Below are 25,931 nucleotides of genomic sequence, written 5' to 3' on the forward strand. Positions count from 1 at the left end.
AAACTCATTGATAATAATACCATAATAGTAGGGGACTTCAACACCCCACTTACGACAATGGATAGATCATCTACTCAGAAAATCCACAAGGAAACATTGGCTTTGAATGACACACTGGACCAGATGGACTTAACAGATATATTCAGAACATTTCATCCAAAAGCAGTGCACATGGAACATTCTCCAGAATAGACCACATACTGGGACACAAATCAGCCCTCAAGAAGGACAAAAAGATCGAGATCATACGATGCATATTTTCAGACCACAATGCTATGAAGCTCGAAATCAACCACAAGAAAAAATTTGGAAAGGTAACAAATACTTGGAGACCAAAGAACATCCTATTAAAGAATGAATGGGCCAACCAAGAAGTTAAAGAATAAATCAGAAAGTACACGGAAGCCAATCAAAATGATAAGACCACAACCTAAAACCTCTGGGACGCAAAAAAGGCTATAGAAATCCAGGCCCTAAAGAAGAAAGAAAGGTCTCAGATACACAACCTAATCTTACACCTTAAAGAGCTGGAAAAAGAACAGCAAATAAAACCCAAATCCAGCAGAAGACAGGAAATAATAAATATTAGAGCAGAAATTGATGCTATCAAAACCAAAAAACAGTAGAACAGAATGAAACCAGAAGCTGACTCTTTGAAAGAATTAGCAAAATTGATAAACCACAACCAGTTTGATCAAAAAGAAAAAGGACCCAAATAAATAAAATCGAGAATTAAAGAAGAGAGATCACAACCAAAAGAGTAGAAATAAAAACAATAATAAGAGAATATTATGAGCAATTATACACCAATAAAATGGGTAATCTGGAAGAAATGGGCAAATTCCTAGAAACACATACACTACAAAAACTGAAACAGGAAGAAATAGAAAATTTGAACAGACCCATAACCAGTAAAGAAACCAAATTAGTAATCAAAAATCTCCCAAAAAGCAAGAGTCCAGGGCCAGATGGCTTTCCAGGGGAATTCTACCAAACATTTAAGGAAGAGTTAACATCTATTCTCTTGAAGATGTTCCAAAAAATAGAAATGGAAGGAAAACTTCCAAACTCTTTCTATGAGGCCAGCATTACCTTGAGTCCAAAACCAGACAGAGACCCCACTAAAAAGGAGAACTATAGACCAATTTCCCTGATGAACATGGATGCAAAAATCCTCAACAAGATATTAGCCAACTGGATTGAACAATGCATTAAAAAAATTATTCACCACAACCAAGTGGGATTTATACCTGGGATGGAGGGCTGGTTCAATATCCGCAAAACAATCAATGTGATAACATCAATAAAAGAAAGGACAAGAACCATACGATCCTCTCAACAGATGCAGAGAAGGCATCTGACAAAATACAGCATCCTTTCTTGATAAAAACCCTCAAGACAGTAGGGATAGAAGGATCACACCTCAAGATCATAAAAGCCATATACAAAAGACCCACTGCTAATATCATCCTCAATGGGGAAAAACTGAAAGATTTCCCCCTAAGGTCAGGAAGGAAGGAAGGAAGGAAGGAAGGAAGGAAGGAAGGAAGGAAGGAAGGAAGGAAGGAAGAAAGAAAGAAAGAAAGAAAGAAAGAAAGAAAGAAAGAAAGAAAGAAAGAAAGAAAGAAAGGAGGGAGGGAGGGAGAAGGAAGGAATAGGAGGAAGGAAGGAAGGAAGGAAGGAAGGAAGGAAGGAAGGAAGGAAGGAAGGAAGGAAGGAAGGAAGGAAGGAGAAAGACAAAAGAAAGAAAGAAAGAAAGAAAGAAAGAAAGAAAGAAAGAAAGAAAGAAAGAAAGAAAGAAAGAAAGAAAGCCAGCCAGCCAGCCTGGTAAGAGGGAAAGGGCACTTAAATATTCACAGGCCTCTGCCAGCTATTTATTCTATTCAGGACACTGAGAGTACAGGTGTTTCAGTCTTAGAATAAAGCAAACATACAATGATTTTCAGAGTTTGAAGACACCTCAGAAATCAAACAAATCAACCTCAGTGTTTTACAGGCTAGAAAAGTATAGTGCAAAGAAAAAAACACATATGATTAGCTCACAGTTAGCTGCAGATGTGGGGCCTGAATGCATGTTTCTTTATTCATGGACCAGTTGTCCTTTTGCAGTTTTAGCTCCCATGTCTTCAGAGCAAATGCAAATTGTTTGAGAAACTTGTCCTTTTTTAACAATACAAAGTACGCAGCCTAGAAGTAGAGTCCAGATGAGGAAGTTTAAATTACTCCTCCTGAGCCTCTAAATTGCTCAGATAGAACCCCAGCACCACGAAATCTGTTTTCCTGTCAGTCTCAGATTTTTCCCTAAATGTAATACTACAAAGGTAGGTTAACTGTCTCAAAGACATGACTCATTGGAAGATGAACACTGAATAATGTCCTTTACCTAAGAACCAAGAACTCAACATTGTGGATGATTCAAGAGAATAAGAATTTCTTCACCATTATTCCCTTATAACATTTCTCTTCTGTTCCTCTTTGCTGTTCCTGAACTCCTTTCCATTTCTCCTTTCCATCTCTCTACCAAAAAGTCCAAATATACAGCAGAGAGATTAGGACAAATCAGAGAGGTGAAGATTGAATTTTCAATTCTCTTTGCTCCCCATAAAGATTCTCCCTGTTCTCTGCACCCAACAAAGTATATGAACAAGCTTTTCACTTACTGCCTGCTTTCCATTAGTTCAATCCTCATTTCTTTTCAGCTCTTGGCACTTTGTATATAGGTACAGTCCTCTCACAATTTTTCATAAAATAAAAACCTAGTAGTGGGAGTGAGGAGCATTGACATTCTGATCATCTATTATAATAGTAATATTTTGTTGTTTTTTTTTTAATTTTAAACAAGCTGCAATTTGGAAAAGCAATGTGTTTTGTTTATCATGTCAAGTTCTTATGAAAGTATTTGAGTTGGACTTCATCCAAAATCTATAATTCACCATGTAATGCATAATTTTGCTGTCATATGGCTGCAAATTTTGACACTTATTTTGCCAGAAAACACAGGTATGAATATGAAAGAGGCCCCCTCAGAGATTTATTGCTTAATATCCCACTAGTCCCCAGTCTTTCACTGTCAAAGCTCAGCCATCCATTATTTACCAAGCAGATTTTTTTGCTCTTTGTTTCTGCTCAGATTCACTTAAAAATCACCCTTTGAAAGATCCATAGCCTAGTTTTAATTGTTGTTAACTGTTTCAAATCCCTTATTATTAAATGTCATAAATTGTTCTGGATAAAGATTTTCACAGCAAAAATTAATATAGATGATTTTACAATTCCCTTAAAATGGTCATAGTTGTATGTATTAACAATAAAACTTTTTATTATTTCAATTTTTGTATTATTTCAATTTCAATGAAAATCACTCCTTCTCGTCTGGCTTATCTGCCCCAAAATACTTTGCTCCAGGTATACAAGAATCATTATTGAAATAAAAATGGGCACTTTTCTAACCTAACAACTATTAAAATTGAAATAAGTCCAAAATTCAGCATTTTCTGGGTTAAATTAGTGCACTACTTCAGTATCTGCAATTCAAATAAGTCCTCTGAGAAATTGGCCTCCATAACCAGTGACGTGCTGCTGAACTGAACAGATCTCCAAAATATCCTAACAGATTTCTTTCTTTCATTGTAGAATTGTTTCCATCTGGTGCTTAGATATTAAACCTGGAATATGTAAAGGCTCTCCCCTCTCACCCTGTTTGACTTCCAAATGCTGGCAAATAATATGCATTGTCAATGAATTGAGGATTAAAATTGTGAACTTAACTGTGTAGTTATAAGATGCACAATTTTAAATGATAGATCTTCAAAGTGGTGGATTTTTTGTCTTTTAATTCATCTTTCAAATTTGGACATTTGAAGTGTTTGTTGTTTGTAAAATATTCTAACTCAAACCTACTTTGTTTGAAAAAAATAAAAGTCTTTTTAATTTTTTTTCCAAGTTCAGAATGTTGAGAAATGAATTTATGAAGGCCAGTTTTTGTGAGTATGCATATATTCATAACAGAATGGGAGCATCTAAAAACACATGTATCTATTTGTTTAGATAGATGAGTGGATAGATATTTAGATGTATACATGTAGAAGTTTCCAAGATCCTGGGTCTATGGACAACAATTTCTTCATGAGAATTTTAGGATCCTTCACAACAACAAAAAATGTCTGACTTTTAAGACTGGCAACATTTTTCATAGTATCTTAATTAGAAAGCACAGAGTTACTTCTAAGAAACGTAATTGCTTCCAGACATATTTAAACCACTAGGGGGATGTTTATATGAAATTAGCAATAAGTCACAGGAATGAATAAACCAGTTCTATGCACTGAATGTTGCAGTGTAAAAGCTGAGGAGCACACATGGAGAGTTATAAGAGAACCATGTGTAAGACACAATCATTATGTTCAATCTCTTCCTTCTTGTTGTTAGTCTTGCAACTTCTACCCATCCCTCTTTTATTGGCATGGATCTTCCGTGTCTTCCAGAGAACACAGTTATCCAGTTCTCTTGTTCAAATCTTCACACTTCATGCCTGGCCTCCCTTCACTGTTCTTTTCTTTTTAATATCCCATCATAATACTTTCTTCACATTGTCTCTTATTTAATTGCTTTCTTGAATCTTTCTCTTAAATTTGATCTGCCTTGATCTCCTGGAATATTTTCTGATGTACTTCTCCATTTCACATTCATTTCATGGCTAGTTAAAAAAAAATAACTGAGTTCTTGGGGCATCTGGGTGGCTCAATCAGTTAAGCATCCAACTCTTGATTTCAGCTCAGGTCATGATCTCATGGTTTGTGAGACTGAGCTCCACATCAGGGCTCTGTGCTGATAGCATGGAGCCTGCTTGGGATTCTCTCTCTGCCCTTCCCCCACCTCTCTCTCTCTCAAAAAATAAATTTAAAAAAATGTTTAAAAGTAACTGAGCTCCTCCTGTACAGCACATGAAACTACTTACCATTTCTATTCACTGTGCTGCTCCATTTAACTGTAAAAAAACTTTTTTTTTGAGGAGACTCACTGGAAAGGAATTGATACAGCTTTGGAAAGGACAGTTAAGAATGTTTTGCTGAGAAGTATATAATTACTTGACTGATTCTAACAAACATTTGTGGGAATCTTTTAAAGCAATTTTGTTCAGCTAAATCTCAGTTGGACAAGCATCTTGACCCAAAAACCTTCAAACAAAAAGATTCATTAAAATGAGCAAGAATTTTCCATAAAACTTCAAGATACCATGCAATGAATTTCTATAGTTGCCTGCCATGCAAAATATTGTAGTATAAATTTAGAGATAACATTATAACTAATGTTCTAAAACAGACATTCTAAAAAACATTATATATGCTTGGGGCGCCTGGGTGTCTCAGTCCATTAAACGTCTGACTTCAGCTCAGGTCATGATCTCATGGTTCATGAGTTCGAGAGCCGCATCGGGCTCTATGCTGACAGCTCAGAGCCTGGGGCCTGCTTTGGATTCTGTGTCTCCCTCTCTCTCCAACGCTCCCCTGTTCACACTCTGTCTCGTCTCAAAAATAAATAAACATTAAAAATAAATAATAAATAAATAAATAAATAAATAAATAAAATTCCATATGCTTTATTTTTTTAAGTTTATTTATTTATTTAGAGAGAGAGAGACAGCAGGCGAGCAGAGGAGGAGCAGAAAGAGAGGGAGAGAGAAAATCCAAAACAGACTCTGCATTGTTAGTGCAGAGCCCAATGTAGGGCTCAAACTCACGAATCATGAGGTCATGACCTGAGCCAAAATCAAGAGTAGAATACTCAACCAACGGAGCCATCCAGGTGCCTCAATATTGTATATGCTTTAAAATAAAATCTGAGAAATACCCAAAACACCCATTGCAGTTGGCATCATATGAATATTATAGAAAATCACAATGTGTTCTTCTTGCTCACACAACAAACACAAAATATCTATGATAAGAAAGAATTGGGGTGCCTGCATACCTGAGTCAATTTCAGCTCAGGTCATGATCCCAGAGTTGTGGGATCAAGCCCTGTATTGGGCTCCATGCCAAGCATAGAACTCACTTAAGATTCTCTCTCTCTCTCTCTCTTTCTCTCTCTCTGCCCCCTCCCTGCTTGCGCTAAATAAAATAAAATAAAATAAAATAAAATAAAATAAAATAAAATAAAGGAATTGATGTAATGGTTTTGTGTCTTTTCATCTATTCAGAAAGCAGAAAGAAAAGAGAACTAAATTCATCTGATGAAAACTTGCATTTTCTTTTGCCTCCCTTTTCCCTTCCTCTCTCCCATCTGCCCTCCACTTCACCCTCCATCCCTTTAAGTTTTCTCCATTTGTATTACAGTGGCACAGATTCAGAGAAGGGGTGGAGTCTGGTATTTTGGGTGGTCTTAATAAACCTTTAGTCTTTGGCTAACCTCTCCTTAGACTGAAAAGTAGCCAAGAATTTCCAATATTAGGAAGAGTCACTTTGAAGAGCTATACATGTATGACGAAGTACATGTCAATATATCTGCTCTAATTTAATAAACAAAATTGAACAACAGGGCCTTGTCAGCCAAAGCAACAACTATTTCTCCCAAACTTAAAACACATCCTTGTGTAAGTTATGGTTCTTATTTGGTTATTGTGTTCATTTATTTCAGTTTATTGTTTGACATCTCCCACCAGCTGAGCCAGGAAACCCATGGCAGTGCTTCAAAAAGTAACTCCACCCTACATTTAGTTTTTAATTTGTTCTGATTCTTTACTCTTTTAAACTCACAAAGTTTCATGGAATAAGTGCCCAAGGAAGATAGCATTTGCTTTTTATTTCTAAGCAGTTTTAGAAACCATATATAAAATCTCCCTTGCAGCTCCTCCTTTTTGTTAGAAAATTATATTAGATTCATATGTGTTTTGAGAAGTCAGTTGTATATTTTAATTAAAGGGAGAAATAAAAAGTCCTTTCTCCTAGTGGGCTTACAAAGAATGTAGAAGTTATTTCTCCCAATAATAACTTAACAAATGATGTTTTAGTCCCCTGAATTAGGGTAAAGATGAGGGGGAACAGTCATCTGTACAGTGAGTATATATTATCATGGACTTTGAAAGTGCCTATCTTTTTGGTGCTTGGCAACACATAGTAAAAATATCCACAAGGGAAAAAAAAAAAGTCAATGTTATTTCAACAAAAATAGCCAAACTGTTTCCAGACAACAAAATAGCAAATCCATCTAGGCTCACTGGTGCATGTCTGGACGTTCCAAATGAAACCTTGCATCAAAGACAAAATGTGAGCACTTTCCTATAATATCAATAAAAATTAAACTACAATTGGTACAACTTTTAAGAGTTACAAATTTCCACTATTCTAATCCCTAATTCTTAAGAGCAATCTTTTTTGTTTGATTGCACTTTTGTCAGAAGAAAGAAAGAGGATATTTGAAATGAAGAATTTGTAATACAACACTGATTTCCTTTCTTAAGTGGTTGTCACTACAAAGAGCGCCAAAACTTTGTAAACTTGATCAGGCTGGTACTGGAAAATGTAAACAACACTACAAAATAATGATGAGAACATTTTATCCAGGTTAGTACAAATAGATAAGACTTGCTTTTAAATGAAAAATTCCATGGAGACTAATGTACATTAGGGAGGGAGCATTTCAAGCTCACACTAGAAAGGTCATTGGCAGGGACCAATTTCATAGTATTTAGCATACCTGTCCTGGAACAAAATAGGGCTAAGCTGATTGAGCACGCATTTGAGTCTACAAAGGAATGAGTCCAGGAATTACAGATTAATGTTTGAAGAACTACACTACCTACTTTCAACATTCTCTTTATATATTTTGAGTTCTTGAATGAGTTCTAGAAGAACTCTATAACCCAAACCATTTTCAAAATGATAATGCACAGGAAAGTCCCCATATAATCAATCCTCTCTGAATGTGCCTCTGTTCTAGAAGAATGTGAGAAATTGAGAAACCTAATTTCAATAATGATGACTTTTCCTTATTTTCAGTTGAAAAAGGGAAAAGAACTAACTTTGAATTTGAAGTTTTACAAGTCTACATTTTGAGAATATCTTTTTATCCTGAGAATACTTACAAGAATGTTAATAGTTACTTGCTAACTAATTTGGATATAAATTAAAAAAAAATAAAGTTAAAAAAAATAGCTAATAGTTACTAATGTTGACTCTATTTCAATATGGTAGACCGAGCATATGCATCTAATTACAATATTTTCTGGAACCCTACTAAAACTATAGTAAAGTATGCTTTTAGTAAAGTATTTTTAAATAAAAACCACTTTATTGAGCTATGACTGACATACAAAAAGTTGCACATATTTAATACATACTACTTTATGAGTTTGAAGATGAACATATGCCCATGAAGTCATCACCATAATCAATCTCATAAACATATCGTCACCTCCAAAAGTTGCCTCCCACCCTACTTATTTATTCGTGTGTGTATGTGTGTGATAAGACGGTTTAATATCCAGGAAATGCAAATCAAAACCATAATGAAATAACACCTCATACCCATTAGTATGGCTATTATCAAAATACCAAAAGATAACAAGTGTTGATGAGGATGTGGTGAAAGGGAACTCTTGTACACTGTTAATGGTAATGTAAATTGGTACAGCCTTTAGGGAAAACAGTATGGAGTTTCCTCAGAAAAATGAAAAAACAGAATTACCATATAATCCATCAATCCTATTTCTATGTATATACTCAAAGGAAATAAAATCACTATCTTGAAGAGATATTTACACTCTCATGTTTGTTGCAGCATTATTCACAGTAGCCCTATGGAAGCAACCTATATAGCTATTAATGGAGGAATGGATAAAGAAAAATGTGGTATGTTTATACAGTGTGATGTTAATTCTGCCTTAAAGCAGAAGGAAACCCTGCCATTTGTGACCACATAAAAGAACGTTAAGGACATTATGCTAAGTGAAATAAACCAGACAGAAATAGACAAATACTGCATGATCTCATGTATATGTGAAATCGAAAACAGCCAAACTCATAAAAGCAGAGAGTAAAATGGTAGTTATCAAGGGTTGAGGATGTGGGGGTAAATGGGAAGATGTTGGTCAAAGGGTACAAACTCTCAGCTATAAGATGAAGAAGTTCTGGAGACCCAATGTACAGCATGGATACTATAATTAGTGGTAATGTGTTGTGTATTTGAAACTTGCTAAGATTTCTTACCCAAAAAAGGGGATAACTGAAAGAATGAACTGTTACTACAAATATATTCCATGTGTCCATAAGTTAAGGAAGATTTTTTTAAACCCAAATCAAACTTTAAAGATAAAAATTATATGATGGGTATGTTAATTAACTTGATTACAACAATCATTTCATAGTGTATATATATGTATCCAATCACATTGGATATCTTAAATATGTATAGTTCTTATAAGTCAATAATACCTCAATAAAACTGAAAAACAATTACCAGGCACTGAAAAACTAGGAAAATATGAGTCACACTGAGAAAATAAATAAATCAATATAAACTGAACCAGAGCCACTGTTAGAATTAGGAGACAAATACATTAGAACTGTTATTATAAGCGTGCTGGGTGGCTCAGTCATGATCGGCTCAGGTCATGATCTCACGGTTCGTGGGTTCAAGCCCCACATTGGGCTCTATGCTGACAGCTCAGAGCCTGGAGCCCGCTTTGGATTCTGTGTCTCCCTCTCTCTCTCTCTCTCTCTCTGCCCTACCCCCGCTTGTGCGCTCGCTTTCTTTCTCTCTCTCAAAAATAAAATAAACTTAAAAAAAACTATTATTATAAATATATTCCACATATTCAAAAATTAAGACATGAAAATTGTTTTTTAAACCCAAATCATGGCTTAGTCAGTTAAGTGTCCAACTTCAGCTCAGGCCATGATCTCATGGTTTGTGGGTTCGAGGCCCGAGCCAGGCTCTGTGCTGACAGTGCAGAGCCTGGAGCCTGCTTGGGATTCTGTGTCTCCCTCTCTCTCTGCCCCTCCCTCGCTCGTACAGTGTCTCTATCCCTCAAAAATAAACATTAAAAAATTTTTTTTAATTAAATTGAAAGAATCTCTAATATTTAAAAACTAAGAAACATAATTTTAAATAATCCACAGGTCAAAAAAAAAGTAGAAAGAAAAATTAGAATGTATTTTAAACAGAATGAAAATACAATCAATTATTATGGGTTAAATTGTTTTCCTCCAAAATTATATTCAAGTTCTAAACCCCCCAGCATCTCTGAATGTGACCTTATTTGAGAATAGAGTCATTACAGATATAATTAGTTAACTCAAAATGAGATAATACTAGATATTATAATATTAAACTGGATAATACTGGATGGCCCTAATCCAATATGACTAGTGCCCTTACAAGAAGAGAAGAGACACACAAAGAAAAGACATCACATGATGACAGGCGCAGAGACCAGTATAATGCACCCGCAAGCCAACGTACACCAAGGATCACTGCTACCATCAGAATCCAGGAAGGGGTAAGGAGGACCGTACCAAGAGTCCCAGAGGGAGCATGGTCTTGCTGACACCTTGATTCATGACATCTAGCCTCAAGAACTGTGAGAGAATAAAATTTCTTTTGTTTTAAGTCACCCAGTTTATAACACTTTGGTACGGCAGCCCTATGAAACTAATATGACATATCAAAACGTGTGGGATGCCACTAAAAAACAGTACCTAGGGAGAAATTTAAAGCACTTATTGCTTAATACTGGAAAATGAGAATCATCTCAAGTCACTGACATCAGCTTCCAAAGTAGAAAAAAGAAATACAATAAACTTCAGAGCCTAAATTATCTAAAAATCAGAATTAAAAACAAAAACAAAAAAACAATGAAACCAAAAACTGGTTCTTTAATAACAAAGATAAAATTGACATACATTCTAACCAGTCTATTAGGAGAGAATAAAGGAGAGTAGACACTAGTTCTCCCAATATCAGGAGTAAGGGAAGTAACATAACTATACATTCTAAGAATATTTAAAAGATAATAAAGGAACATTTTGAACATCTTTATGGCAATAAATTTGGCAACTTAGAGGAAATGGACAAATTCCTCAAAAGCCACAACTTCTAATGGCTACAAAAGATATAAAAGTTTTATCTATGAAAAATATTAATTGTAGTTAACTTTCCCACAAAAACAAAAATTCCAGGCACAAATAGTTTTACAGATCATTTCTCCCAAAATTCAAGGAAAAAAATAATACCATTTCCGCACATATGCTCCTAAAAAGTTAAAAAGAAATAAATAATTCACAGACAATTATATAATGCCAGATTCACCCTGACATCAACACCGGACAGGGACAGCGTGCTTTCCTGCTCCCGAGCCGCGGCCATCTCTGCCACGCCCAGTCACATGCTCTTCAGCGGCAGCTCACACTAGGACCTGTCCCTGTGTGTGGCTGACTGGCTGGGCCTGAAGCTGGGCAAGGTGGTCACTAAGAAGTTCAGCAACCGGGATACCAGAGTCAAGATCGGTGAAAGCGCGAAGCCAAAGATGTCTATAACATCCAGGGTGGCGTGGAGAAACCTACAGCCTGAAGGAGCTCCTCATTGTGATCAACGCCTGCAAGATCACGTCGTCCATCATCCAGTGTAACTGCCATGACCCCAGGTTTTCCATACTCTCGACAAGGTAAAAAGGACAAGAGCCATGCTCTGATGTCTGTGAAACTTGCGGCATATATGTTCTTGGTTGCTGGGGCAGACCACATCCTCACCATGGACCTGCATGCCTCTCAGACCCAGTGAGTCTTTGACATTCCAGTGGATAATCTGTACGCAGAGCCTGTAGTCCTGCAGTGGATTCAGGAGAACACCGCCAAGTGGAGGAACTGTATTATCGGTTCACCTGATGCCAGAGGAGCTAAAAGGGTCACATCAATTGCAGACAAGGTAAATGTGGAATTTGCCTTGATTCACAAATAGAAAAAGAATGCAAATGAAGTGGACCGGATGGTTCTTGTGGGCCACATGAGGGACCACATGGCTATCCTTGTGGACAACATGGCTGACATGCGTGGCACTATCTGCTGTGCTTCCAACCAGCTACTCTCAGCAGAAGCCACCAAAATTTATGCTGTCCTTTACCCACAGGATCTTCTCTGGGCCAGCTATTTCCAGAATAATGCTGCCTTTGAAGCTGTTGTCACAAACACCATTCCATATGGGGTCAAAAGGAGACACTGTTCCAAGATTCAGGTTATTGATATCTTGATGATCTTGGCTGAGGTAATCCAAAGGGCACACAATGGTGAATCTGTGTTTTACCTGTTCAGCCACATACCACTATAGATCCCAGATGTAAGGTATGAATGAAGCCCACTTTGGCCTCTGAATTGCCAGAGTTTTTCTGACTTTTTAGTTTCAGGACTCAGCAATTACAGGATAATGCAAAAGCACCCAATCTTTGTATACCCCAAGACCCATTGTTTCCCTCTCCTCAAGCTCAAGTCCATTTATTTTCAGCTTGAGGGGAGGGTAGTGGTTATTTGATTTTTCTAAGTGACCTGCTGTTAGTGATACATGTTTCATCATCCTGACTTGTCGGATAGGTGACCTTTTTCTTTGTTTTATCAGTACTTTGAGGCCACAAGTTTCAAGTATATAATTACATTGCAGAAATTCATAGTTTATATATTCTGAAGGTGCCAGAGATGACTTCAGATTAAAGCTTTCTGTGTAAATAATAATGTCAATGGACATTTGGGTAAAACCCTGTATACAGAATTATACTGAGTGAACCTTGGAAAATTTATAATACCCTGAATTTTGAATTTTTTTTTCAGTAACCAGGTTTCAAATAAACCATTGTGGTTATTGTGCTTAATCTGACCAAATTTTATGTGGCTTTAAGATGGCCACTGACATGTTTACTTTCTGATAAACATTAGACATATCAGAGGCAATGTAGTTCATTATTTTTTTTACTGCAACTTCTAAAAAATGTAACTATTACTCACCTGAAATGTCATGTTCTAAAATTTCAAAATTATCTTTAGCAATAGACTGACTGAGAAAATGTTTAGAGAAAGACTCTACAGGCTCACTGGTCCATTCCTGCTGTGCTCTGACTATCCCAGGAAGACAGCTCTTTGAGTGTCTCCTCCTGTCCTGCCATCTAGTTTTATGGTCTATTTTTAGCTCTAGCCTTTACTTTGCCTTTTTTGCAATAATTTCATGTTGTGGATTTCCACCAAAATAAAGACTCCCCTAAATCCCCTCAAGTTTACTAGTCTGATCATTATTTTGATTTGGACAAAAAAAAATTTGGACATATTTTGATTTGAATTTTTGTGAGTGCCACCTAAATCATATTTAAACATTATTTCTTTAGTTTTGATGTCATATTCTTTTGCCTTTTGTAATCAGAAGTAGCAAGTCTCTTAGGCAACTGATTATTTTAAGTAAAACTGTTAGATGAAAAACGTGGGCAAGTCAAGCCTATGAAAAAAGTACAAATCAGTAAGCATTAATTTTTGATCCAGTAAGATAATGTTCAAATGGTGGCCCAAGAGTAATCATGGAAGCCAAGAATGCTTTCTCCACAAGATGGCCCTTGACAACACCCTCCACAGGGAGGTGCATTCCTGCCTGCGGCAGAAGGCAAGCGCTGGCTCCCTGTGAGCTTTGTTATACGCACACTTGTGTGCAAACAACTGAGTTCTTCAGCCCCCAAAGAAGAGAATTTGTCTACAGAGACAAAGCCTTAGAATAATAATCTCTCCCTTCTTCTGACTCTTAAAACTTTAAGAGAGGAAATTCTCTGATCTACATTCTGCAGGTAGAAAAATCAAATCTTTAAGTCATTAACAAATTTCAGTGGCAATCTTTAAGGTTTCAAACTTCACCACAGCAGAGGTTGAAGTTAAAAGTTCATTTCAGTCACTGCAGAAACTAGCATTTTGCTATACCTTAAAATGACTTTTGAGGGAAAAAAAAATGGTATTATGTAGCTTTGTAGAGCCCCCTATGCAATATAGATTGTCTATACCTACAAAGAGTTGACTTAAGATATATAAAGAGCCTATTTAGGTATACTTTTTTGTTTTAATAAATGAGTGATATCTCTTTCTTGGAGTTTCTATACATAGACAAATGAAAATGTAGCTATGAACACACATAGGAAGACAGTCTTGGCATACATGTTCACATGACTCATAGAAGTTTACTTAAAGGTAATCATTTCAAGTTAAGATTGATTCTAAGATACAGAGCTAGTTTTAAAATAATCTTCAGATAAAAAATTGAAAAATCTATTGTCATTTTCTGAATTCAGAACTGATTGTTTCTATAATTTAACCTTAAATTTTATTACTTTCAAGGATTTCTGATATATTAACTAATTATATTATATAACTAATATATAATATAACTAATATATTTCTGATATATTAACTAATTAGACTAGACTTGGCTATACACAGTGGCAGTGCAGACCTTAACTATCTGATGGTTTCAGTTCAAGAAAGATGATGAAGGTGGCCCTACGAGCAGCGCAGTCCCAGAACGTGCATATCCCTTGCTGCTTGTGTGGAAATATTTAAGTGAAACCACCAAATACATTAGTCCCACCCAACTCCGCTATATGGGGTTGGATTCATGTACATCCAGTCAAAAAGGGGAGCCAGAGAAATACAAATATACCAAAGCTGCTCATCTTCCAACTTAAATTATACTAATCAACTTACAGATATTCATATTAGAACTTTCCTTTTTAGATGTCAACTAGATTCAGAAATAGATAATTTTCAATGCTTGTATTAGTTTAGGATATAGGCTTTGGGGGCACCTGGATTAAGCATCCAACTTCAGCTCGGGTCATAATCTCAGCATTCATGAGTCCAAGCCCCATATCAGGTTCTCTGCAGTCAGCACAGAGCCCACTTCAGATTCTCTGTCTCACTCTCTCTCTCTGCCTCTCTCTCTCTCTCCTTCTCTCAATATTAAACAATTAAAAAAAAAAGAATATAGCTTTTAAGATTGTCTAACACTGTACTAACACATTTAAATAAAATCGTGTTACTTCTTTCATTAAAAAAAAAACAAACACATTAAAAGAAAATAAAACTACCCAATATCCCTTGTTAATTTGGATTTTAAAAATTCTAATCAAATTTTAGGAAAAAAAGCTGTGACTATATAAAAATGATAATACATTATGTTCAAGAAGCGTTCATCAAAGAAATGCAAGATTAGTTTAATATCTGAAAGCAAATCAATGTAATGCATCACATTAAACTAAAAAACGCAAACTCAATACATGCAGAAAAAATCATTTGAAGAGATCCAATTTCTATTCCTAATAAAAACTTGCAGAAAACAAGTAATAGAAGGAAACTTTCTCAACCTGATAAAGAGAATCTATGAAAAATTTAAGCTAACATCACACTTAATTGTGGCAAAATGAATGCTATACCCCAAATTAGGGACAAGACAAGGGTGTCCACTCCCACCTCTTCTATTCAATATTGTACTAGAGTTTCTAGCCATGGCAGTTAGGCAAGAAAGGGAAATAAAAGCCATCCAGATTATAAAGGAGGAAGGAAAACTATCTTTATTCACAATGTAATTGTTTAGAAAATCCTTTGAAATAGAAGATGGCGATGCAGAAAGACCCTGAACTCATTCTTTCCCATGGACACACTGAATCCACAACTACATGTAGAACAATACCCTCTGAAAAAAAGACCTGAAAACTGGCTGAACAGTTGCCTCACATCAAATGAGAAAAGGGCCATATCAAGGTGGATAGGAGAGGCTAAGACATGCCAAAAATTTACTGCCCCTGGCATGGTAAACCACAATTGAGAGGGATCTCACAAATCGAGCTTCTCCCAGAGGAATGAAAGTTTGTAACCCACATCAAGCACTCCAATCCTAAAGACCTGTACCTGAGAGACAAGCTCCTAAAATAGCTGCCTTTGAAAACCAACAAGGCTTGCATTCACAAAACCTGGGAGTCTGTAGCAAACTGAAAGACTGCTCTTAAAGGACTCATATACTCACTTGACCCAGGGCCCAGTGCAAAGCCAGCAGTTTGGAAAGTACCCAGATTAATCTGTTAATCTCCAAGCATCAACTGAAAAGGGCAGAGACCTGTTGGGAATCTCTCCAAGGATGGAGACACTGGTGGGCACCATTTTTGCACTCTCCCTCTCCCTTGCGATAGCCAGTGGGCACATGCCATCCCTTCTCCCCCTGCCTCACTAAAAGTGGGGGGCGTGCAACATCCCTGCACTTGCTCTCTGCCTTGCTAAAGCTGACAGATGCATGCCATACCTGTTTTCTCTCTGCCATGATCCACAGTGCCCGTGTCTCCTGGAGGGGAACTTTTACATACATCTAATGCCCTAGTATTTTTTTACATCTTGTATCCAAGTTTTTACAATGGAAGCCCAGGAGATGCCTCTTGAGCACTTGGCTCTGGAGGCTACAGTGGCTTGCATTCTTGAGTCCCAAGGGACTATAACAATCAGAGAGGCAGAGTACCACCTCCAGGGCAGTATTCAGATCAAAAACTGAAACACTGCATCTTTCTGAGAAGGGGGCCTATTTGTCTGCCCAGGAGCACTGGCCTGATGAGCAGGCTCCTGGTCTGGCAAACTCTTAGCGGCCTACCGAGGTACTCTCAGGGAACGGGGCCAAGGGATGCAGGCCTCTGCCTCACACCAGCTTGCCGATATCCCCAAGAAGGAGTTTGTACTCTTGTCTGGCACCTTGATTTTTGCAGTTGCTGCCAAGGAACACCTCTTCATCACCTGACTCTGAAGGCCAGCAGGTCTTACATTTATGCATCCCACAAGACTATAACCAACAAAGTAAGAGTTTTCAAATAGCTACCACCCTCAGCACACAGCAAGAAGCAATAGACCAGGAGCTGAGTCTCTCCACAAAAAGTACCTATAAGCTTATCGCCATAGCTACAGCCTAAAAAGTAGGCTTCTAATTAAATACATATCTAAGAGTTGACTGTAAACCTTTCAAGAGAGAAGATGGGCCCTATCTTCATGCTCCCCCTCTACCACATTCCAGAAACCAATGTCTCTTGGAAGGGAGTTCTTATTTGTGTTTGGTATCCCAGGTTTTACATTTGGTACCCCAATATTTGCAGCAGCCACACAGAAATGTTCCTGGATCACCAAGACAGCTTGAGTCCCTGGGACCCATGGGACTATAACAATCGGAGAGACAGTTCTTGGCAGGCCACCACCCGCAGAGCACTGCACAGCCAGCACACTAAAACACACTCCCAGACTTTCTCTGTAAGAGGACTATTTATTATCCTGGAGCTTTAGCCTGAGGGGCAGGTTTCAAGATTTCCTTGAGGCTACAGAGGTACTCTCAGGGAATGTAGGTGAGGGGACATCATTTTTATACTCTCCCTCTGCCTTATTACAGTTCACCTGTACTTCCCAGAAAGGGGCTTATACCCTCCTCTGGAGCCCAATTTTTGCAACGGTTGCAAAGGGGACAACACCTGACTTCCTAGTCTAGCTAGAAGCCAGCAGGATCTACAATGGCAGTCCCACAGGATTGTACATATTACATACTAAAAGCTGCTGCCTAAGGGTCTGGCTTCCAATCAGCCTGAAACTAGATGCTGGCACATTCTCAACAACTGAAGCTATTAAAAATAAATCAGGCTGCTTGGACAAAGACAAAGATTCAAGAAACAATCAAAAGCTAGGACAAAGTTAAACAATAAGGTTCATCTTCTACAGGAGTACATTCCTGAAAGACTGGGAGAAATAGCTGCTTCACCTAATACAGAGGGAAAAAAACACAAAAAAAGAGTCAAGTAAAATGAAGAAACAGAGAAATATGTTCTGAACAAAAGAACAAGATAAAACCTCAGGGAAAAAAAAAAACCTTAATGAAACATAGATAAGTAATTCACCTAAGAGTTCAAAGTAACAGTCATAAAGATGCTCACCAAACTTGGAAGAAGAATGGATAAACAGTGAGAACTTCAACAAAAAGCAGAAAATAGCAAACTGGTGCAGACACTCTGGAGAACAAAATGGAGGTTCCTCCAAAAGTTAAAAATACAACTACTCTATGATCCAGCAATTGCATTAATAGGCATTTATCCAAAGGATACAGAAATACAGATTTGAAGGGGTACATGCACCCCAATGTTTATGGTGGCATTATCAACAATAGCCAAACTATGGAGAGAGCCCAAATAAAGATGTGGTGTGTGTGTGTGTGTATACACACACATATATATATATATATGTATATATGCGTGTGTGTGTATATACATATATATATATACAATATGTGTGTATATATGTATATATATATACATATATATACATAAAATAGACTATCACTCACCCGTCAAAAAGAATGAAGAAAGAATGAAGTCTTGCCATTTGTAACACCATGGATGGAGCTAGAGTATATTATGCTGAGCAAAATAAGTCAGAGAAAGGCAAATATGATTTCACTCATATGTGTTAAGAAACAAAACAGATGAACATATTATTGCAAGGTGGGGGAGAGAGGGGGAAAAAAAGCCATGAGAGACTCTTAAAGTTATAGAACAAACAGAGTTGATGGAGGGAGGTGGCTAGGGGATGAGCTAGATGAGTGATGGGTATTCAGGAGGGCACTTATTACGATGAGCAACGGATGTTGTCTGTAAGTAATAAATCAATGAATTCTGCTCCTGAAACCAATATTACACTATATGTCAACTAACTAGAATTTAAGTAAAAATTTGAAAAGAAAAAAGATAGGAAATATAATGAACATATCAAACAGAACTCACAGAGCTAAACAATATAATAAATGAATTGAAAAATACACTAGAGAGATTCAATAGATTACTTAAAGCAGAAGAAAGGATCAGTGATCTCAAAGACAGGGCAGTGGAACTCATCTAAACAGAACAGCAAAAAGAAACAATTTTAAAAAGTGAAGATATCAATATCAAGCTGAACAACATTCACATTTTCAGGGTCCCAGAAGAAGAGAAAGAGACAAAAAATTTACTTGAATAAATAATGGCTGAAAACTTCTTCAACCTGGGGAAGGGACCAAACACTTCAGAAAGCAAAGGAAGTTCCAGATAAGATGAACCCAAAGAAATCTACAGCATGACGTTTTACAATTAAAATGTCAAAAGTGAGAGCAAGAGAAAAACAATGTTTTAGTTACAAAATAACCCCCAAAAGGCTATCAGATTTTTCACAGAAATTTTTCAGGCCAGAAGGAGGTGGCATGAAATACTCAAAGCACTGAAATGAAAAAACTTGCAACCAAGAATACTCAACCCGGCAAAACTGTCATTCAGAATTGAAGGGGAAATAAAGTTTTCTAGACAAGCAAAAACTGAAGAAGTTCATCACCACTAAACCAGCCTTACAAGAAATCCAAAGGGAACTTTTTAAGAATGAAAACAAAGGGCTTTAATTAGTAATAAGAAAATATGTGAAAATATAAATCACACGGGTAAAAGGTAAATATACAGTAAAGAAGGTGGTTTAATCACATATAAAGCTACTAAGAAGGTTGAAAGACAAAATTAGTAAAATTATAACTACAATAATTAGTTAAAAATACATGTAATATGTAAAAATGTGACATCAAAAACATAAAAGAATAAAAATGTAGAGTTTTAGAATGTGTTCAACTTGTCATCAACGTAAAATAGACTGTTATAGAGTTTGTTACATGAAAGAACTATGGTAGCCAAGAGCAAAAACATACATTAGACACACAAAAATTAATGAAAAAGAAATCTAACCATGACACTAATGAAAGTCATCAAACTCTAACAGAAGAGAACAAGAGAAGAAGGAACAGAGATGAACTACAAGACAGTAACAAAAAAAGTTAGCAAAATAGCAATAAGTACATGCCTATCAATACTTACTTTAAATGTAAATGAATGAAATACCCCAATCAAAAAGACAAAGTATAGCTAAATGGATTAAAAAAAAAAAAAAAAAAAGACCCTGTGCTATGCTATCTACAAAAGACTCACTCCAAATGTAAGGATTCAAACAGATTAAAAATTAGGGGTGAAAAAATATATTCCATGTAAATGAAAACAAAAAGAAAGCTAAGATAACTAAACTTATATCAGACAAAATAGACTTTAAAACAAAATCTATAATGTAAGACAAAAAACATTACATAATGATAAAGGGGTCAAACCAACAAGAGAATATAACATTTATGAATATTTATACACCCAAAAGAAGACCACCAAAATATATAATGCAAATATTAGCAGACCTAAAGGGAGAGGTGGACAGCAATATAATAATAGTCGGGGTCTTTACACCCCACTTACATCAATGGGTTGATCATCCAGACAGAAAATCAACAAGGAAACATCAGCCTTAAACAACACACTAGACTAGATGTACATAATAGATATATACAGAACATTCCATCCAAAAGCAGCAGAATACACATTACTCAATTCCAAATAGAACAGTCTCAGGATAGATCATACGTTAGGCTACAAAACAAGACTTAGTAAGTTTAAGAAAACTGAAATCATATCAAACAACTTTTCCAAAAATAATGGTATAAAACTAGAAATCAATTACAAAAAAGAAACTGGAAAAATCACAAATATATGGAGATTTGATCAACATGCTACTGAACAGTGAAGAAATGAAAGGAGAAACCAAAAAATATCTTGAGAAAAACACAACATACCAAAAGTTATAGGATACAGCAAAAGCAGTTTTAGAGGGAAGTTCAGAGCAATACAGGTCTACCTCAAGAAAAAAGAATCTCAAATAAATAATCTAATTGTACATTCCAAGGAACTAGAAAAAGAATGAAGCCCAAAGTTATTAGAAGGAAAGAAATAACAAGGATCAAAGCAGAAATAAATGAAATACAGAATAAAAAGACAACAGAACAATCAATGAAGCCAACAGCTGGTTCCATGAAAAATAAACAAAACTGGCAAAACTTTACATAGACTAAGGGGGAAAAATGTAGATGACATGATTTTATTTTTTCAATTTTTTTATTTTTAAATTTACATCCAAGTTAGCATATAATGCAACAATGATTTCAGGAGTAGATTCCTTAATGCCCCTTACCCATTTAGCCCACCCCCCTCCCACAACCCCTCCAGTAACCCTCTGTTTGTTCTCTATATTTAAGGGTCTCTTATATTTTGTCCTCTTCCATGTTTTTATATTATTTTTGCTTCCCTTCCCTTATGTACATCTTAAAATCCTCATATGAGTGAAGGATGACATGATTTTATATATAGAAATTTCTAAAGACTCCACCAAGAAACAGAATAAATAAATGCAATAAATTTGTAGGATACAAAATCAATATACAAAATATGTTACATTTATATACACTAAAAATAAACTATGAAAAGGGGAAAGTAAGAAAATAATTCCACTGACAATTATACGTAAAAGAATAAAATACCTATCAATAAATTTAACTAAGGAGGTAAAATATCTGAACACTAAAAAATATAAAATACTAATGAAAGAATTTAGGGGGTGGGGGGGGTGGGGAGCACAAATGAATGGGAAGATACTCCATGCTAATGGGTTGGAAGAATTAAAAATATCACTCACCATGAACAGGTGGGATTTATGCCCAGGATATAAGGATGGTTTAATATTCACAAATCAATCAATATCATACACCACATCAATAAAACAAAGCACAAAAATCATATGATCAAGGGTGCCTGGGTGGCAGTCAGGTGGCAGTCAGTCAGTTGAGCATCTGACTTTTGATTTTGGCTCAGGTCATGATCTCACAATTCATGGGATCAAGCCCCGCATGGAACTCTGCTCTGACAGCACGGAGCCTGCTTGGGATTCTCTTTCCTCCTCTCTCTGCCCTTCCCCCACTCATGCTCTTTTTCTCTCTCTCTCAAAATAAATAAACATTGTTTTAATCATATGATCATTTCAAAAGATACAGAAAAAGCACTTGATAAGATTCAACATCCATTCATGGTAAAAACTCTCAACAAAGTGGGGTTAGAGGGAACATACCTCAACATAATAAAGGCCTTATCTGAAAAACCCACAGGTAACAACAAACTCAATGGTGAAAAACTGAGAGCTTTTCCTTGAAAGTCAGTAACATGACAAGGATGTCCACTCTTGCCATTTTTATTGAACATAATACTGGAAGTCCTAGCCACAGCAATTAGGCAGGAAAAGAAAAAAAAAGTTATCCATATTGGTAAAGAAGTTAAACAGTTACTATTTGTAGATGACATGATACTATACACAGAAAATCCTAAAGACTCCACCAAAAAACTACTAGAAGTAATAAATGAATGCAGTAAAGAAGCAGGACATGATATTAATACCAAGAAATCAGTAGCATTTCTATACACTAACAGTGAAGTCACAGAAAGAAAAATTTAGAAAACAAAACAATTTTAATTGCATTAAAAACAACAAAATACCAAGGAATAAACTTAATCAAAGAGGTAAAAGACCTCTACTGTGAAAATTATAAAACACTGATAAAAGAAATTAAAGATGACACAAACAAATGGAAAAATATTCCACACTCATGTACTGGAAAACTTAATATTGACAAAATGTCCATATTACCCAAAGCAGTCCACAAATTCAATGCAACTGCTTTCAATATTCCAATAGCATATTTCACAACACTAGAATAAATGATATTAAAACTTATAGAGAACCACAGAAGATCTTGAATAGTCAAAACAATCTTGAAAAATAAGAACAAAGCTGGAGGTATCACAATTCTGGATTTCAAGATATACTATAAAGCTATAGTAATCCAAACGGTATGGTACTGGCACAAAAACAGACACATAGATCAATGTAACAGAATAGAGACCCCATAAATAAATTTATAATTATATGGTTAATTTATCTATGACAAAGGAGACGAATATACAATGGGGAAGCTATGGTCTTTTCAATAAATGGTACTGGGAAAACTGGACAGCTACATGTAAAAGAATAAAACTAGACTACTTTGTAACACCATACACAAGAATAAACTCAAAGTGTGTTGAAGACTTAAATATAAGACCTGAAGCCATAAAAATCCTAAAAGAGAACACAGGCAGTAATTTCTCTGACATCAGCTATACATAGCAACAGTTTTCTAGATGTGTCTCCTAAGACAAGGGAAACAAATGCAAAATCAAACCATTGGGACTATACCAAAATAAAAAAAGCTTTGCACTTCAAAGGAAACCATCAAAAAAACAAAGAGAGAACATACTGAATGTGAGAAGATATTTGTAAATGATGTATCTTATAAAGGGCTAATATCCAAAATATATAAAGAATTTATACAACTCAACACCAAATAACAAATAATCTGATTAAAAAATGGGCAGGGGACCTGAGTAGGGAGAAAAAAGAATACTCATTCACTGTTGGTAGGAATGCAAACTGGTTCGACCACTGTGGAAAATATGGAGGTTCCCCCAAAAATTAAAAAAGAATTACCATATGATCCAGTAATTCCACTCCTGGGTATTTGCCCAAAGAAAATGAAAACACTAATTTCAAAAAATATATGCACCCCTGTTTATAGCAGCATTATCTACAATACCAAATTATGGAAGCAGCCCAAGTGTCCATCGACAGATGAATGGATAAGAAAGATATGAGGAATAGGGAATAATAATGGAAGATTATTCAGCCATAAAAAAGAATGAAATCTTGCCATTTGCAACAACATGGATGGATCTAGAGGGTATAATGCTAAGTGAAATAAGTCAGTCAAAACAAGACAAATATCATATGGTTTCATTCATATGTAGAATCTAAGAAACAAAACAGAGGAAAAAGAGACAAACAAACAAAAAGGAGCCTTAAATATAAAGAATAAACGCAGTTACCAGAAGCTAGGTGGGTGAGGGCATGGGTGAAATAGGTAAAGGGGATTAAGAGTGCACTTACTGTGATGAGCACTGAGTAATGTATGGAATTGCTGAATCGCTATATTGCACACCTGAAACTAATATAGCACTGTATTTTAATCATACTGGAATCTAACAATTAAAAACTTTAAAAAAAAATAATTCAAGGTAGAATTTAAAAAGAATGGCCACAGGACTTGAATAGACATTTTCCAAAGAAGACAGACAGGTGGCAAACAGACCCATGAAAGAATGCTCAACATCACTAACCATCAGGGAAATGCAAACCAAACCCATGAAAAGATATCACTTCATATCTGTCAGATTGGCTATTATCAAAAAGATTTTTTTTAATAACAAGTGTTGGTAAGGACATGGAATAAAGGGAACCCTCCTATACAGTTGGTAGGAATGTAAATTGGTATAGCCACTACGGAAAAGCATATGGAGCTTCCTCAAAAAATTAAAAGGAGAGCCAGTGTACAATACAGCAATTCCACATCTGGGTAACTATCTCAAGAACACTAATTTGAAGAGATATATGCACCCTTATGATCACTGCTGCGTTGTTTGCAATAGCGCCAAGATGTGGAAGCAATCTAAGGCATATTACTCAGCCATAAAAAGAATGAAATCTTTCCATTTGCAACAACACTAAGTAGACTTAGAGGGTATTGTGCTAATTGAAATAAGTTAGAGAAAGACAACTATGACTTCACTTATATGTGGAATCTGAAAAACAAAACAAAAATGAACAAACAAAACAAAAACAGACTAACAGATATAGGAAACTACTGGTTACCAGAAGTGGAAGAGATTGGAGGAATGGGAGAAACAGGTGAAGGGAACTAAGAGGTTGATACTTCCAGTTATAAAATAAACAAGTCATGGACGGGGCACGTGGGTGGTTCAGTCAGTTGAGCACCCAAGTCCTGATTTTGGCTCAGGTCATGATCTCACGGTTTGTGGGTTTGAGCTCCATGTCAGGCTTTGTGCTGATAGCTCAGAGTCTAAAGCCTGCTTCAGATTCTTTCTCCCTCTCTCTCTACCCTCCCCTATTCATGCTCTCTCTCCTTCTCTCTCAAAAATAAATAAACATTAACAAAAAATTAAGGGGCGCCTGGGTGGCTCAACGGTTAAGCGTCCAACTTCAGCTTTGGTCATGATCTCACAGTTCATGAGTTCAAGCCCCACGTCGGCTCTGTGCTGATGGCTCAGAGCCTGGAGCCTGCTTTGGATTCTGTGTCTCCCTCTCTCTCTGCCCCTCCCCCACTCACACTCTGTCTCTCTCTCTCTCTCAAAAATAAACATAAAATTTTTTTAATTTAAATAAATAAATAATTCATGGGGATGTAATGTATAGCACAGGGAATATAGTCAATAATACTGCAATAATTTTATGGTGACAGACAGTAACCAGATTTATTCTGAGGATTGTCTCATAAAGTATAAAAATACTGCATCAACTATAATGTACAACTGAATCTCATATGATATTGGAGGTCAATTCTGCTCCAATAAAAAAATGTGCAGTATACTATATGCCAATTATATCTCAATAACGCTGTTAACAGGATTGAGACACAAATTGGTGAAAATTTGAGCACCACAACCACTTCAGCTCAGATCATGATCTCACAGTTCATGAGTTCAAGCTCCACATCGGAGGGGGCACTGACAGCACAAAGCCTGCCTCAGAGTCTCTGTCTCCCTCTCTCTCTGCTCCTCCCCCACTTGCACTCTCTCTCTCTCTCAAAAATAAACATTTAAAAAATTAATAAAATAAAAAACAATAAAAAGGAGAAAGAGAGAAAGAAACTGGAGAGAGAAGCCTCTCATTTGGCAAAGGATGCCAGATAAAAAATACAAAGTAAGTGTGGTAACCAGAAAAACGATCAGGGGCGCCTGGGTGGCTCAGTCGGTTAAGTGCCCGACTTCGGCTCAGGTCATGATCTCACAGTTCGTGGGTTTGAGCCCCGCGTCAGGCTCTGTGCTTACAGCTCAGAGCCTGGAGCCTGCTTCGGATTCT

General features: G+C 36.3%; 1 protein-coding gene and 1 pseudogene across 1 annotated transcript in view; one reads left to right on the forward strand and one right to left on the reverse strand.

Moving 5' to 3' along the window:
- LOC131513024 (ribose-phosphate pyrophosphokinase 2-like) overlaps window positions 1-12,321 on the forward strand; it is a 35,440-nt pseudogene extending 23,119 nt beyond the window's left edge.
- Window positions 1-25,931, reverse strand: part of LOC131513198 (uncharacterized) — a 434,303-nt gene that overhangs the window by 385,232 nt on the left and 23,140 nt on the right. The gene's annotated exons all lie outside the window — the stretch shown is intronic.

Source organism: Neofelis nebulosa, chromosome 5 (assembly GCF_028018385.1).
Source record: "Neofelis nebulosa isolate mNeoNeb1 chromosome 5, mNeoNeb1.pri, whole genome shotgun sequence".
Lineage (NCBI taxonomy): Eukaryota > Metazoa > Chordata > Mammalia > Carnivora > Felidae > Neofelis > Neofelis nebulosa.